At 39.8% G+C, this 17810-nt stretch overlaps 1 protein-coding gene across 7 annotated transcripts in view; it reads left to right on the forward strand.

Moving 5' to 3' along the window:
* The first annotated feature begins 480 nt into the window (after positions 1-480).
* The window catches only part of GULP1 (GULP PTB domain containing engulfment adaptor 1), a 169337-nt gene continuing 152007 nt past the window's right edge, over positions 481-17810 (forward strand). For 5 of the 7 annotated variants that reach the window (XM_076342186.1, XM_076342184.1, XM_076342192.1 and 2 more), the window contains exon 1: positions 481-552. The gene's annotated coding sequence lies outside the window, so the exon portion shown is untranslated. Of the gene's footprint in view, positions 553-677; positions 704-17810 lie in introns of those variants that run through there. The other 2 variants (XM_076342190.1, XM_076342185.1) reach the window with 2 other exon arrangements.

Below are 17810 nucleotides of genomic sequence, written 5' to 3' on the forward strand. Positions count from 1 at the left end.
CCCGCCCCAAGGAGGCCTGGGCCTGACTCAGGGCGGGGGGGGCTGCGGCCGGGAGCCAGGTCGGCGCAGCCCCTGCTAGGCGTGATGCTGCAGCCAGCGATGGCGTCACCGAGGGTCACGCTGTGACTTCATGGCCGCTGCTTCCCCAACGCCTGTGCTGCCGACCGCCCCGCACCAGAGCCCCGCGGGGCGGGGGCGCGCGCAGCCGCTGCCCGCCAACCGCCCCAACGGCCGCCCCTCGCGCGCGGGCGCGACGGCGCCCCCTGCCGAGCGCCGCGGGGCGCGCCCCTTCCGCCGCCGCGGGGCGCCGGTGCCGGCGGCGCCGCCTGCCCTCTTCCCTCCCTGCTGGCCGGCGGCGGGAGGCAGGGGGAGCCCGGGAGCAGCGGCGGCGGCCCGGCCCGGCGGGCAGCGAGCCCGGCAGGCAGGCGGGGTCCCCCGCCCGCCCGCGCTGACGTCAGGAAACTTTCTCCGCGGTTGAGGCGGGAGCGGGCCGGAGTGGGCGCCGTGTGCCGGCGCGGCGAGGCAGCGGGACGGCCTCCATCACCTCGCCAGGTACGCGGCGCTCCTCTCTGAGGGGCGGCGCGGGGCCCCGGCCCCCGGGGGGCAGCTTGCATGCGCGGCAGGGTCCTGAGGCGGTGGCGCGGAGCTCCTCACCGTCCCTCCCGGGGACGGGCGCAGCCGCCCGTTCCCCGCGGGTCCCGAGGTGCCGTTGGCGAGCGGCAGCGGGGAGGGAGGTGTGGGCGCCTGTTGATCGCCGCGGCGGCAGCGCTGCCCCGGGCTTAGCCGCCCGGCCGCTGCGCTTGGCTGGAAACTTCGCTGCCGGCGGGTGAGCCGGCGAGGCGGGCGGGCCGGGGCCGGCACCGGCACCACGGGGTGGGGCGGGCGGGCGAGCGGGCGGCCGGCGGAGGGGCGGTGGGGGGTGGCGTGAGTAACGGGGCTTGTTCCCGGAGGCGAGCGGAGCGGGTCTGGCGGCGGGGCAGCCTCGCCCGCCGGTCGAGGCTTGTCTGCCTCGCAGGTCTCACCTGCGGTAAGCGGCAGCGCCCGTGGGTTTTGGTGGGGCGTACCTGTCCGTCGCCTCAGTGTCGGTGCTCATTGGACTAACGGCGCGGTGCGGAACTTGGCGATGGGCGCAGCTTGCAGCGGTTTTCTGCTCTAACTTCAAAACCGCAAGGACTCGGGGATTGTAGACATGCGATATGCCATGGTTTAGGGTTTTTTGAATTTCAAGTAGCTGAAAATAATCAAATGCCTTTCATTCTGTTTTTTTCTTAGCAAGTACAGTAAAGCCATTATCTGAGACAAGGTTTTGTTTTTCTTCTGAGGGCTTAGCCGTGGCTGCTCGGCGGTGCTGGGAGGCGAGCCGAGCTGAGCTCGCCGCTGAGGCTGATGAACGCACAATTATTTTACAAGGGAGGATCTTCTATTCGTAGACGAACCCAAACCACCAAGTTAATTTTAACTCCGTGGAGCACCGGGGTGTTGGGAGGGTGGATTGCTGGAGTAGTTTGTCGGATCATCATGTGAATAGAAAACTGAAATCTGAGCAAGGACTGCAGCCGCGGGCTTGAAGTCGGGCGAGGGAGATTCAGGGAGAAATTCTCAGTTTAAGGGGGTCTGAAAGTTGTATGCTAGTTCTCTGGAGGAATATGGAAAAGTATGTTGCTCATTTAATGTCACCATCCTTGTAATCTATTGAAAGGCACCGAGAGTCAGTCAAAGGCCTGTAAAGGTTAATTGTATTCTTCATACAAAGGAATTTGCCCCCTTCCAAAGAACTAGATTTCTGGGGTCTTTTTGGAACTTGAGACAGTCATTACATTTCTAATTTAAATACCATGCAACTCCCACATTTTTAAATTTTCAGTTCCTACAGTTGCATTGCAGTTGCAAGTTTTTAAAAAGTCATCTTTATGTAGACTTAACTAAAAGATGTTAAAAAACCTAATAAATTGGAAAGCCAGCCATACATGAAGGTTATTATGAAGGTGCTTTGAATATGTTTAGATACATATAAAATGTTTTAGCAATATATTTGGCTTACTCAGTATAAATATAAATAAGCATCCATTTTTACATTTTATGTGAATAACTATGAAACTGTCCTTTTAGAAATACTTTTATCTCTTCTGTGATTTTCTTCCCCTGCATGTTAGACTAACATAACTTTAGACATACCTGTCAATTGTTGTAATGATAAGCAATACTTCAGAGCTTCAAACCTCTGCCACTTATGACGATAATCAAAATAAGACAAAATAATTCAACCGAGAGGGAAAAAAATCTCTCTTTGAAGGTCAAGCTTCTATTTTTATGGCAATTTCAAAATGAACAGAGAAGTTTGCCTCATTGTTATAGATTTGCTTGATCGATTTGTTGTGTAGTAGTATTTCAGGAACAACCTCTGATATTTGGAGATTATCCACGTGCACTCAGGGAAACAAACAACAAAATAGTGGGGAAAAAAGGGCAATAATTTCATGATTATTAGCCTTACACTTTTTGGTACGCATTTTATTTTTAAGTGTATGGTTCTGTTAGTGATTATAGGCCTCCTTAAAGGCATATATTTACATGAAGAGGTTGAATAGAGTGAGTGATTTATGGATTAAAAGCCTAGGAATTATGGCACAGTGTTGAAGGATGCAAGGGAGCAGTTTGGTTTGTGCTTTGAACAGAGCTACAGTGGCAGGGATATCAGTGAAAAGAGCCTGGAAATAAGCAGAAGCAAGTACAAATCAGGTTGTGCCTTAGAAGTAAGGATGACAGTCTTAAACGTGATCCAGCTAGCATTGGGCATGTCTTGCGAGTGGTGAGTACAGAAATTAAAATGATTTTGATGCCAGAAAAAAAAGGAGAAAATGCTAGATTGCAACAGTGAACTAAGATATTCTGTGTAAAGCATTTTAAACTGATACTGGAGGACCAGAGAGGAGGAAGATTTAGTTAACAAGAGTGGACAATGAGAGTAGTTACTACACAAACTAACAGTTGGTACTGCCTCCTTAGTCTTTGGTGACAACTTTGTAATTTTTCGAAGTCTTTTTAGAGTTCAAAGATTGTGCATCTACTGCTCTGCAAAATATTCACCTGATGTGATGTTTCCGAATTTCCTTTACAAGCTCATTAAAATTTGTTAGTCTCTTGCCTGTAGACAAGGTTACATCTCATGGTTCAGTAACAGTGTGTCTGCATGAGTGTGTTCATACAACATCTGTAAATATTACTGGATGCTGTAAAAATCATAATCAAAAGACTTATATGAAGAACTTGAGAGGTCACATACAATAAACTGGCATTTGTATTATGATTATAGAATTAGGGTTTTTTCTTGAGATAATCCCTCAAGAGCGTGTCATAAGAAAATAATCAGAACTACTACATGAAATAATTAAAGGCCAACTTCAGCTTGAACTGGGGGACTAATGTAACTTGAAAGAGAACAAAAAAATGAACTACCTTATCCTTGAATTGTTGACGTATCTAATATGACTTGCGACAGGATTCTGTCAGTTTTTTCAAGAGAGGGAGTAGAGCACTGAGAGCTAAAGTCCACCAGGTTCACTTCACAAAAATCGCTGCTCCATCAGAATTTTCAGTTATTGTCAATGGTGAAATGTGTGTCAGAGGTTGAGGCTGTGTTTCAAGTAAATTGTCTCTCGAGACAAAAAATCCTGAATTAATGACTTAATAGAGTTGTTACATAAGAATATGCTAATTGGACACAAATAAACATTTTCCCCATCCCCTTTTTTGCCTTACTGTAATCTGATTTTTGAAGGGATAAGCGCCTTTAGAGAATCAGGTTGCATCCCAGAAAAGAACAAACAATACTGTCCCTGTTAGAACACATAGTGCCTCTGCATAGCTACCTAACAACATTCTCTTTGGTTCTCTTACCTTCAGTATGTAACTTTTCATATAGATGTATTTGTTAATATCCTTGTTCCCAGTGGAAGTCAGTTCATTCCTAGTATCTCCTAAATCCCTGAGATCAGAATGCTGGCCCCTGGCTTTTTTCATGCAGTTAGTCACACTACCCCACTGTTAGTGCTTGGCTGAAGATGCCCCATGACTTAAATGCTACGTCAGACTGTTTTGTGGACTTGCTGTTGTGAATAGCCAACTATTACCATTTAATATGTAGCCTTAATCTGGGTTTACACTCATGGCCTGTGGTAGTTAGGGGCAGGAGGAAGGAGATATTAAATTTACTCAATTACTTGTCATTTTGTGGTCTGTCTATCAAGGCATGTACCTGTGACCTAGCAGGAATGGCAGAATGCAGTAGTAGCATTACAGTGAGTTATTGCCCACCCTTTTAGTCTTAGATATGGAAGTGTAGACCTTGTCTGTGCCATTTCATTTGCCCAGGGGCACTAAAAGAACTCTGGGAATGGTCAGGAGTAGCTCTTAAGTCTTAAAAATGCTTTCTACCTAGGCTGCAGCTCCACCCCATGTAATAAGCAGAAGGGTCATCTGAAATGCCTCCTCGTACTGTATGGTTTCAAAACATGTTTGTTACACTAAACTGAACATTGAGAGAAGGAAGTGATGTTACCACATAGATTTTATCCAGGATTTCAATAGAGAATTTATCCAGCTGGAAACTCAATGAATTCCCAGGAAAGAATTTACACTTTCATTCCTCCTCCCCTCTGCCAGTTTAAGCAGATGTTCTAATCACCAAGCTAAGAGGGTGCTCTGGATTAAAATATTATCATTTCCTCAAGTTGAAATTACTTACTTTTTTGGGGTGTAATTACATATTATGCAAAGACAGAATGTAGAATTTTGTAGCTTAATGAAACAAACATTTCTGTAGAAGAGACAAGACCTGAGTTTCCAACAGCCATATAAGTAGTAAGCTTTCACTGGAGCAAGAAGCAGAACTTGGGCTTCGTAACGCCTGTGGTTTCACACAGGCAACTTGATAATGTGGCAAAGAAGTATCGGAAGGGCCCTTAGAGTAGTAAGATACTGAATTTCTTTAACTTCTGCAAAATTCTTTTCTATTTTGAAGGGCAGGCATTGAGAAATTCTGTTTATTATTTTAATTCCGGAGTCTAACCTACTCAGCTTATTAGTATATACTGTATATTCTACTCACTTTGTTAGTACTGCATATATTTTATGTCTAACTCTGAGCTTGCATATTCAGGTTTTATTCTGAGAATTGAGCTGGGTTTTCTCCATTTTCTATCTCACTTGTAGTTATAAAGATTCAGAAACATCTGTGCAGCCAAATGGTTTTCAGTTTATTGTCGGTGATACCTGATCAACACCATTGCCTTGCCTGAGTTTGCACAAGTGTAACTTGGTAAACAGTTCTCTTAATAATGCACTGGTTGGAGCAGAGACTGCAACTGGCTCAATCTTACTATTTTAGCTCTGTGGAACTAAGAAGTTGCTAACATTTGGGTTTTTTGTCACCAGAAAGTAGAACCGTAATCTGTGGAAATTCTTCAGATGTTCTGGTTATTCCTGTGCTGTAGAGAGATCCTGACCAGTGCAAGTAAATGATACTTTTATTTTGAAAAATATGTGACGTTTAAGGCAAATCTTTGGCATTCAAAAGTGATGGCTGTTTCTAGTGTGCTGTATTGCTTTAGTGGAGCAGGGTATGTGGGTATTCCAGTACTTGGGAATAGATATGGTTAGAGGAGCTTAATCTCCAAGGTGCTTTGATCTTCTCATAATCCCTAAAATAACACGAAAACTTTAAAAATGCATTCAAATTCCTGCTTATTATTTTTAGATAAAATGAAATCGGTTTTTGAGGACTGCTGGATTCTCTGAAACTATTCCACATCTGTAATGTGATTTTCTTCATTCTTTCTCTGCTCTCTCCATCCCCCTAGTTTTAATGGGGGCAATCTTGGACAAAGGCAAAATGCAGTAGTAACGGTGTGCAAAACAGAATCCTGACTACTACCTGCTGTGACATTGAATAGTCTATTCTATTTTCATTTTGTCCTTTTAAATGCAGATGTTAGATCTTCAGGTCCTTCTAGGCAGGATGGGCCATTAAGAACTTAAGCATTGTGCTTAAACTTTCCAAGTGATCTAGGACACTCTAAATCCGTGTAGCCCTTAAAAGTTTTTTCAGAGTTCTCAGCAGCCTGTGCAAAATCAAACTTTGTTTCCACTAGATGAAAGACTGGGATAAGGCTGCTGCTGCAGTGGGGAAACGTGGCTGGAAGGGAGGTGGTTGCCCATTCTCACCTCAATCTTGCAACTCTCCTTGTGGGAGGGAGACCCCCGGGAGAGCTGGTTTCTTCACAGCTGCCGTCTGTGCCATCTGGCCTTCGGCAAGTAGCTATTTTGCTAGTTCTAGCAATTTCTATCTGCTGTCCTGTGTAACTATTGTTTTTCCTATGCATAAAGGTACTCCTAATATTAATCAGTATATTTTCTTTTTTGTCAGATTGAGAGCTTTTATTGTGTGTGTGTGTGCATCTTTTAAAGAAGGTATCTCTTGAAACAACAGCATTTTTTTTCTTAATCTGTTGCGAAATCTTCTGGAAGGTATAACAGAAATGAGGTAATGAGCCTAGATAAAGGACTGTGTTCCCAATAAAAAAATTATTTTTCCTGCAATCACATCTCAAAATGTTGTTTGGAACAGCAGTCATCTTTGCATGCCAATTACATTAGTTGTTTAAAAAAGTTTGGTGTGTCCTCAAACCTATTTTCTTAACGTTTGTCCAGACCATCTTTCCAAATGCCTTGCTGTGCTGTCTCTAATGCTTTCTTCCTACATGCTGTGTTGGCAGCCGTATGCATTCAAAGATCATGAGTCAGGTTCCCTAGAAAAAAATCATAAAATAATCAGATTAAAAATAATACAGGCTTTGTCTTTTTTGAACATTTAGTATTGTTTTCCTTCTTTAAAGCTTTTTTTTGCAACTACGTAGATCTGAAACTTATTTTATATTGAAAACAGATTATTTTTTTTAACACAAGCTTAAAATTTCAGGACTGGGGTCTTCAAGAAAAACAGATCTTGTGAGACTTGCCGTAAAATGATGAATGATGGCACCACTGTGTCTGAGCTTCTGCTGATACATGCTTCAGTCTTACCTGAGAATAATATTAGTCAAAAGGTTTCATTTTCATCCGCATTTATATTCAGATGTAACAAAGAGGCCTCTGCCGATGGTTTTAACTGCTTGTTCATGTGCTGAATTCAAAGGAGATTCAATGCTAGAGCTGAAAATACCAGCTGATAGCATATCTTTTTCTTCTGCTTCCCAGTTGATAAGGTGACAGAACCATCACTTCCAAAGCAGTGGACAGTTGGGGTTACAGCTAAATGGTTGTTTCATATTGAGGGGTATGGTGTGCACAAGTCATACCTATTTTAGAGTAACTGTAGTTAAAATAACGTGAGAAAACTTGTTAAAACAAAGTAATAAGTAACAATGAGAGCTGAAGTGTATAATATGATGCTGAATCTTTACTTGGGACAGAAAATAGTAGCAGGGGACTATGTAGCCACCAGAAAGTAGTTTGAGAGACTAACCCCCACCATTGTGCCCCTTAATCTGTTTCACATGTGTAAGCTTTAAAGCAGAGCATACTGTGGATTTGTAAACACAAAGGTGTTGAACATCTGAGATTAGTACAATCTTTTTCTTGATTCAAGCAGCCTAAAAATTGCATTACCAATTTTGTAAGTTATATGTTGTATTAATAGTCAATTTATCCCATTGTGCAAATACGCTTAGGATGGAAGAAATACTTTTCCAACAAATTTTGCAGCTGGAGCTGTTACTAATTCTCTTATCTTTCTGTGCCATACAGTAATTGCACTTAATTGTTTGCTTCTGCTGTGTTTTGTGGTGTGAAATGCAGTATGTCAATACTGCTAAACTGCAACATTAGTGTGTATAATGCTATGTTCTTGAAAGAGAGAATTCCAGATTTCACCTAACTAGATGAAACAGCTCATGTGTAGTGCTTTATACATCTTCTTGTAATGAAAGTTTGTAGTAGTTTTTTCTCAGTAACAGGTTGGTTTTGTCTTCAACATATTTTTGTGTAGTGTGTTGTACCGGTAAGCTGAAAGGCAACATACTAATGGGGCTGCGCCAAAGTCCATGGCTGGGAAAGCGGGCTGTAAAGAAACTTAACATTTTCTTACACAGCCACTTAAAAACGTTGGGATTCTCATTAAATTGCTTGCTATCCTTATAATTTAGTGCAGCTCTCCAAAGTTGAGTCTGCTTTTTTTAAAAAAAAAAAAGCATATTAGTTTTTTTTGAGACCAAAAGAACGCACCTAGAAGCATTCCAACTTGTAAAAATTATTCTACAACCTCCCCTCCCATCCCATGCTGTGATGGAAGCTCTCTTTCTGGCTTAGTCCCCACAGGTTCAAAATCTTACTTTTTAAGAAGCCAGCCAGTCTGGGAGAGGACACTTGGGAACTTTGTAGTTCCCAGCTTCAGTTCTCTCAAAGACTATTGCTTCTGCACTGAAAGATAGCAGAAACTGCAAGCTGCATTTTAACCTGGCCATACTGAATTGCAATCTCATACGTTTGTCACAAGTAGTCTGTCATTAACAGCAAATGTAAACTAGGAGAGCATATGAGCTATTTGTTGTTTTTTCTTTCAAAATTAAATACTTTGCCCAGAGGTCTTGGTTTCATTCCGCATATTTTATGTCTGAGGATATTGAATGTAGCTATTAAACTGCCAGACTGATTTTGTATTAGTAATTTTCTCCAATATGAAGAGTAACTCTTGAATTCAAATCATTTGCTTACATTTCAGCCATGTAGTACTGAGTAATGTGCTTGCATTGGTAATATCCACAACTGTCAGTACAGTTATGTTGGCTGTGGTCAGCGGCTCTTTTTTGCTGGTTTTGACTGGGATAGCATGAGACAGCTGATGGCTGCAGACATGGCAAATCTGCTGGTGTGGAAAATTCACAGAGCAAGCACAGTCTGCATAGGTATCATAGTAATCTGTCAGGAAACTGAAGTGCAGTTGACAGCACTGTTGATTGTTTCTCTTAGAAAAGCGCCAGCATTTGCTTTGCTTTTGTACTGATTGGCAAAGCAAAAATGATTTTACTGCGCAGGTGACATTGGTGCTGCAAGGAAGGAGGATATCTCTATCACAGTAGGCAAGGATAGTGTGCTATACTTTTGATTAATTACTTTAATGCACAGTGTTCTGTATTATGTATGTTTACTTTGCAGTCTTGCACAAATGCAGCAGGGAATGGCTGGTCATTACAGCAGTCGATGTAAAATAGTCACGCTGTTTGGATTTTCTCTTTTGTTGTTGGATTTTCTGAGGGGAAGAAGGAGGGGGTGACTACTTAGCAATAATATGATGCCATGGTACCATGCTTCATGTAGCTATGCATTTAAAATAGATAATTAAGAAATAAGGCAGTGTATATTGTATAGACTATTCTGTATGAGCATTTTGTATTTGATGGCAAGCATAACATGTACACACTAATACACATACTTCAGCTTGCTCCCAATATTACTGATGGCCTTCAATCTTATCTGTCTCCAAAATGTAGAATAATTTGCACCATGAATTCTAAAACCAGCCTCAGATTCAGAAAAGATTGACGACATGCTTTAGTGAACAATTTGCAGAGGCTTACTTAAAGGTTTAAGTTTTTGTCCCAAGCTTGAACCTAATAGGTTAAAGGATATTCTAAGAGAAAATGTTACTTTGTTGAACTAGAATGCATTTACAAAATGTCTGTCTTCATGTGAATTTTACTCCCATATTAGTCTGTTGTTTTTACTTTTAAATTCCTGAATATCATAAGTAAAGCAGCAATGTAGTCTTTACTTTTAGATCTCTAAAGAAAGAAATGTAGTCACTAAAAACTGATAAAAATAGAAGCAACATCATTTGTTTACATATTTTATTCAAAGCCAGATGAAGAAAATGACTGAGAGCTAATACGGATGAGAGGTGCTATTGTGTGGGGAAAGTGGATAATTTTGAAGTGCTAATTAGATGAGACTTTTGATGAAGTGGAACATGTGTAGCTCCTTTTGCTGGCCAAGATGATAATGTAAAATGGCATAGAAAGCTGCTTCTTATGGAGGTTCTCTGGCATCAGAGGCTTTCTGGGAAGAGACTGTGTGTTTCATACACTCCGTGTATCCAGATATCCAGATATGGTGGTCACTGATTCTCTGATATTTTTAAGAATTTTCTCATCTGAGATACTTTTTGCCTGAACCTTAACTTCTTTCCAAACTCCACTCCTGGAGGAATCTGGGATACCTCAAACAGAAGTTCAATATCAGAACGAACAGTCATCATCTAAGCTCTTGACATCCAGAATACAGAACCGGGTCATATTTTGATGACTTAAGGATATTGTACTTTATTATGTAGCATTTTTCTTACCATTCTTGGAGGATATCCTGAGTTTTTTATAATTTTATTGCTTATGAAGAATTCCTGAATAAGATTTTCTCCCCCTTCCCATTTTGGAGTTGCGTTTCCTCTGTAGCATTGTTAGGCTTGATTAGGATCTAGGAACTTTTTGAGTAGTGAGTCAGAAAAATAAACAAAAGCTGAACAAGCAAAAGCTGAGGAATGGAAAAAAATTTTTGGTTTAAATGTAGTTTAAATCCTTTCAGCTCTAAACTAGAGGTATAGTTTCCCTCCCCTGCATGCACACCTTTTTCCTTCCTTTTTCCTTGTCTCTTTCCTTCTCTTGCCCTTGCATCCTCAAAAAAATCCTTGAGGACAGTTCTGTTATGCCTTCCCCAGACAACTTTGTGGAATATGCCTAGAAGTGCTTCTTTCAAAGAGCCTGAAGGAAAAGCTTTCAGCTGTAACAAATCTGTTGTGTAAAATATGCATATAGTCATAAACCCTAATGATTCCACAGCAGTCCCTTGTGTACTTCTTACTCAGAGAATTATCTATGTTGTGACTGTATGTGCTTTTCAATTTGGGATTTCAAGTTTTTTGGTGACGTAACTGAGCAGTGATTAAAAGGTATGGAAAAAATGGACCATAAAATAGATGTTTAGTGAAAGATAAATAAAAGCATACTTAATAAGAATCATGGAATATATCTGAGATGTGTTATGTTACCGGCATACCAATGACTGCTTAAACACTGAAATAATCTGTTGCTATTTAATCCAAATCAATTCCATTTGCTAGGTCATCTGGAAGTTACTTTTGCTGAATAAAGTTCTTAGTTGCTTAGCCAAATGACAGGGGGGGAAAAAAAAAAATGTCAAACTACTGAAGAAATATGCTTTGACATTAAAGAACGTAATAAAATGCTAAAGATCTCAGTTCTGAAAGAAATAAGTGCTTGGCTGGAAATAGTTGCTTCGAGTATTTTGAATTCATTATGGTGAATTTTGCCAGATGCTCTTGAAGAATATTTGTGTATGTTATTTACTGTGGTGGTTCTTGTGCTTGCTGCAAGGCATGTGTACTTCTGGGTAATTTGATCCTGTTTGTTTATGGTCTAAATACTTCCCCCCCCAGACAGCAGTATTCAATTTTGTATTATGTTCAGCTGCTTTTTAGAAGACGCGATACAAATATAAGTCCTGGGCAGTGTTTGTGTAAGGTAGAGTGAAGTGTATATCTTCTTAGCTAGCAAACTTCTTTTGAATCTTGACATACTTTGATAGATTTCTGAAACTTGCTTTTCACTATGTACCTAGGAATATTTTACAAGGTAAGATCTTTAAAGAGATGTTGCAGCTCAAAGACATATTTGTAACATGTCTGGAGAAGGCGACTTATTAACTGTACTCTTAGCCTCTTACACTGTGGAAGGGTGAACGGTAGAGAGAGCTCTCTCTGCTCTGTCCTGTCTTGTCACTTATCTGGAAATATGTCAATTATTCATTTGAGTCTGCCCTGGCATGTGGATATTAGGAAAACCTATAGGTATATATAGCAAAGCATTGGCTAGTGCAACAGCTGATATGTGAAAAACTGCGTTGTGAATGACTGCAGTTATATGGTTACTAGTTCTGTTTTGTTATGGATGTATGAATTTGCTCGTGTCTGTGCTTTCATTTCTCAGAGTGTGCTTGGTTTGGATGTTCACAGTGTTGTTCTCTAAGTCGTGTGAGACAGCAGCGATGCTGCTGAAATGGTGGTTGGAGCCTTTCTCTATCCATTGCCACCCTTTTCCTGCCCAGTGCGCCTTTCTTCTGGTACTGGCTCAGGTATTTACGATATGGCATTGGGAACTGGATCAAGTATGACCAAGAACTGGGAAATGGGAGGAATAGGTCCATTTATACATGTTCAGTCTGATTGTGGAGCAACAGTGTAAGATGCAATAAAGTTGCTTTTTGAAGTAGGTAGAAGCTAAGCTGTAGGTCTTGGTTCAACATATGCAGGTTTTTTCACTACTTGCAGTGTGGTTCATCACTGACCTGACCAGAACAGATTCATCCATATAAATATAGTCTCTATCTGACCTTCACTGATGATGTTTTATACCCTTCAAGGCACAACCACTTTAACAAGTGAGGATAAATAGTGCTGTACTGTGGAAAAACAGAAAGCTTGTTGTTACTATATCCAGTTTTTTTAGCTTTGTCATAAATTCAGGTTCCTGGGCATGTGTATTAGGGAGGTTTGTTTTGTTTTCCTGCTGAGCTCTATCAGAAAAAACTCCAAAGCTTTTTTTTTTTTTCCCTTGGCTCTTAACCTACCTTTAAAAATGGAGAATGCCCTGGCTTCTGAATACAGCAGAACACTTACTTTATCCATTAAATAATAATAGAAAAGAAACAGAAATTGAGAATCCTTTTAACTTGTTTTCTTTGTGTTTCAATTTCTTGTTCTTCTTAAAATGCAGACTTCCTTAATTGGCGCTGGTACCCACTTAAAGAAGTGATATTGATGGTTTTCTTTCCATATTTTTATTACTAACGTTATATTCTTTTATCACTTACAGAAAATAAGTATTGTGTATTCAGTACTCTTTCCGTGGCAAATAACCAAGAATGTCTTGATCTAACCTTTATGGTGGTGTTCATTGCATCATGTTAACCATCAGGCTGACTGTCCATTGTGTAGATTGAATTTCGTGGCAAAAAATGTGTATTTCTGTGGCACTCCAATTATAGCTGTAGTGTTCGTTTCATTCTCTGTGTGCTTATGCCTGTCCTTGTTCATCAGAACTACTCAGAAGTGCCTGAAGTTAATTTGCAGAATTTTGGTCCCAGATTTCATACGTTTATAAGGGATTAAGAATGGTTTTTATTTAAGACTACTGTTTCATGCTATTAAATTGGAATTAGGTGAATACTGATCTCTGTAGAACGGGAGCTACTATTCTTATTGTCACTGTTTAATAGATCAGTTGAGGGTGAATATCATCATGTAGACTAGATTCACAGGCTGATAGCTTTTTCAGGCCAGAGCAAACAATGTGGTGGTTCTGGCTTGTCCAGTGACTGTTGTGGTTGCTACCCCTCTCACCCCCAATTAAAATGTTATAGCTAAAGATACAGTTTTGACTTTGAATCTCCGCTATCTCTCCATTTTATCATAACGTAGAACAGAACATGTCAGTACCTACTTGCCTTTTCGAGGATCTTTTTACAGTTGATGGTGTTGCTGCTGCTTGAATAGAGAAGGATTCTGGTGCTTAAGGGACTGGTTGATCTTGAAAATGAAGTCAGACCATTTAAACTGATTATTTTCAAACTAGTCGCTAGTGGAATTGGGCTACAGCAGAGTAATCCCATTTTTCCTTTTGCCTCTTTCCCTGGCAATGATTTTGGAACTTGTTGGTCTGCTCCAATAAAATTTTTACACATTTCACAATCTCATGAATTGTTAGAAAAGAGAGATTGACATTAGTGTCCCTGTAGAAGGCGTGTAGCTGACTGGAGAATGATGTGGCAGAAACAATGGATTCTTGCTCATCACCTGAAGTCTGCTGATTTTTAGTGACAGTTACCTGTTATAAAACCCTGACAAAAAGAATTTTTTCTTGCTCTTAAAAATTTATCCATTAAGCCCTGTCATAACAGATGAAACCCTTCTAGCACTTTATTTTGGAGTGGCCTTACCGGTGTACAACATTGTGAAATTTAATGTCATTCTTTATCATGCTCAGGCAGTTCAGTCAGTTGTCTCTATTTATTATTTCTTTTCTATTTTTATCACATTTTATCACATTCTGTTTTCTTGAAACTTTCATTTTAGCCCTCTTCAGTCTGCTTTTTCAGTTGACACAGTCTTTCACTCAGTTAATTGTTCTTCAGCAGAATTGGCATGACACATCTAATATATGTACAGAATATATGAATTGCCTTTTTTTGCCAAAGTCTCTTCACTGTTCCAGATTTTTGGGGGTGGGTGTAAATCAAACAGCTTGACCATTTTTCTGTGGGAATTCTCAGTTTGCTGTAGATGTCTTCTACTGGCTTGAAGAACTTTTACACGTTCCATATGCTCCCAGAATTTGCAGTTAATTTTTTTCTTGCAAATTCCTTCAGAAGCCTGGATGGCTTTAAAACTGGGTAGTATGTTTGGTTGTGTTCTGTGGGGTTTTTTGGTTTTTTTTCTTAAAGGAAAAGCTTATGATCCCAGTTGTGCTTCTTATTTTTCAGATGTCACTTAAATATTCCTTGTTCAGCAATGTCCTAAATGACCCTTTTCTCTATGGGCGCAAGATTCAGACTTGCCAGGTTTTTTTTTCTTCTATTTACTTTCGTGTTTTCTTTATAGCTTGGTATGCTTTAGTGCTCTCCATAAATTAAAACAAAACGAATGGAGTTGGAAATCTTGTGCATTGTCTCTGCTGTCTGTTCTCCCCTTGCAAGCAGCTATGTAGTAATGTCTGTCTAGAGGCTATTAGGTTGTTATTATTATTACATGAAAGAATTTTAGGATCATCTGTCTTTTACTGGGAAGCTTCCCACGGTTGCTTCATCAATTGTGCTTGTTCGATTGGTAGCTTTTCTATGTATTACTTCTGTTGCTTATTGTTTGCTGCTTGTTAATTTTTTTCTATGCTTGGAGGGATTTTTTTCCTTCCTGTGATTCTTTTTAATTTGATAGAATATTAAAGCATTAAATTTTGTTTTCATGTGTTTTCTTCAGTTGCCTGTTTCAGCTGCTGATTTCTTTTTTTTATATTCTCCATTATTCCCTCTATACGTCTGTTTCTCCACCACATTTTTGTTAACCTTGGAAATGCAGGGCTTGGTCACTGATTCTTACAGTCCTATTTGCTAATTTCTATGGCTCAGTATCACTTTAGTGTTTTTCTTCTTGCATTGAAATTATATGCGTATGTCTTTCTGCATCTCCCAGTTAGTTTACAGAAGTTAGTGATAACTTAATTGATGAAAGCAAGAATTCGAAATTTGAAGGAATATCGGCCACATTTGGTCATTGTGCCTGATCCCAATCTGTGATTCCTCAGGAGAAAACAAGGAATAGGTGTGACTCATAAACACTGGATTACTTTCATGTCTCTCTCTTTTATGGCTTTTTTGACAGAAATGCTACTGCATTGCCACTGCAGGTCTGACTCTGCAATTTTAACCGAGGATGCAATTTCAATCTCTACCATGTTTCATAAATACTCTTTTCCTGTGACCACTCTGTGACTCTCCACATCCCCAGATTTCTAAATTGTTTTTTAAGATATGATGCAGATTATAGATGATAAAAATAAAAATGTACCAAAACCTCTTGGATTACATATGGTCTGGTGGTCTCCTCTGGATCAAAATATGAACCCTGTTCAAAATTGTTTTCCCTTCATCTGCTGCATTGCAATGATGTCACGTAACAGGACGTTTTTGACCTCCTGTGATTTTTTTAATACTTAATACGTTTTACAAAGGAGGCTTTTCCTATTATTGTTCTCTTGTCTTCTGTGATGAGAAAGACAAATGTCCTGAAGAAAGCACTATGTATAATTTTAACTGGAATACACTGCTGATCTAAATAACGAGTAGGACTCTAAGAGACAAGTGTGATAATTTCACAAGTTTTAGCAAGCCTTTCTGGAGATTTATGGTAACTATTAGGGCCAATATGCTTAAAGTATGTTTTTTCCATTTTTCAAGTTCAAAGAGAAAACAACCATTCAAGTAAAAATAAATCTGTGGTATAGGCTTCTGTCATAGCAATAATCCTAGGTTTTTTTGTAGAGTGAATGCAAGATGTTAATCCTGATGTCTTGGACTTTGAAATAATAATATTAAACTATAGTATCATACTACTAGTGTCACAACTGGCAGTGCAGTGTCCTGCTGCTTTTCCAGTCCTAAAGTACACATTGAGCGTCATGATACCTGTGAAAGGAGAATACATGGGATTCTACAGAGCTCTGGATTGAAAATGTAAAGAACATGATGAAAGATCTCCTTGTGGTGCAAGAAGGATTTAGAAACAGCCCCTAGCTTAAACTGCACTAGTGAACAAATTAGATATTTTGATGTGGCAAACTGGGAAATTGGTGGCAGAGAAATAAAGGTTTTTCCTTTAAGATTCCTGCACCTGCATCTGTTTAGTCCATAGGTTAAGCTGTTGACAAAACTTAGGTTTATATTTATTGCTTAGAAACAGAAAATATTTTTAAGTCTGTCTGCATATTATATCTGTATGGGCAGACGACAGACACAAGTTAGTGATTACCATTAACATATACCCGGGGCTTTTTTTTACGTTCCAGGATTATCTTTGCTTTCAGAAGACAGACTTGCCTCTTTCTCTGCAAAGGTTCCAAATCTATGTAGCACCTCAGGGACACTTGCCATGAAACAGGACTACCATGTTTTACTCTATCTAGCATAACATCTCCTCCCCCCCCCCGGTCTAATGGCATGTGTTTATGCTCTAGTGGTGTTTCAACTCTAACTCTTTAACTAGCTTAAATGAAGGGTTCTAGATACCTTTTATCAGTATGACTAGCTGAACTGTGTATTACTGTCAAAAACATTTCAATTAAAATGTAGATACCTTTAAAATTATGCAAAGTTTCTATTCTTACTTACATTTCAATATTTCTACTTGATATTGATTTAATACTTGATCACCTTGATCCTGGCTACTTTTAAAAATTATTTGTTAGTTATGACAACTGGTCTGTTTCAGTCACTTAATTTGAACCAGCCTGAGGGAGCCTGATTTCAAAGAACGCTGAGAACCCCTGTCACTGAATATTAGGCACGTTAATTTTGGTACAGACCCAAAGTGGCTTGTCATATTTGTAAGCTTCAGTAAAAAACATTCAGTCCTCAAAAAGGAGAAGACTTGGTTTTTATAAATCCAGAATTTGCAGTCCTATTCTATATAATCCAGGAGTAACAGAAATATCTTTCCATGCTAGCTAGCAAGTACATTATTGTGTACCGTCCACAATAATGAACAGGCTAACATAATTCATCAGTGGTTGTGATTCATTTAAGGAGTTGCTTTTGTTAAGAGAAGTCTGAGTAGTTTGCAGTTTCATAAAGGCGGATGGCTGTGTGTGGGGTGTATCTTATGAAGATTTTGATTTGCAAAGCAGCGAAGCAAATATAATTTTGTTTTGTCTTTTTACTGCTTCTTGAATTGTTTGTTCATGGCCATAGACCTAAGGTTTGTTGGAGAACTTATAGTTACACTATACAAAAGATTTTTGCTGAAATGAATATCTTTAAATGGCTGCAAGAGTTTTTAATAGTGCATGTGGTGCTTTGTTTCATGTGTCTATTTTTAGTTCTATTTGTTGAACCCTGACACTCACTGCAGTGGTATAACATGGATAGCAGGGGCTTAATAGGAGTAAAGAAGTAGGAAGAAGGTAGAAATACATATA

Source organism: Aptenodytes patagonicus, chromosome 6 (genome assembly GCF_965638725.1).
Source record: "Aptenodytes patagonicus chromosome 6, bAptPat1.pri.cur, whole genome shotgun sequence".
NCBI lineage: Eukaryota > Metazoa > Chordata > Aves > Sphenisciformes > Spheniscidae > Aptenodytes > Aptenodytes patagonicus.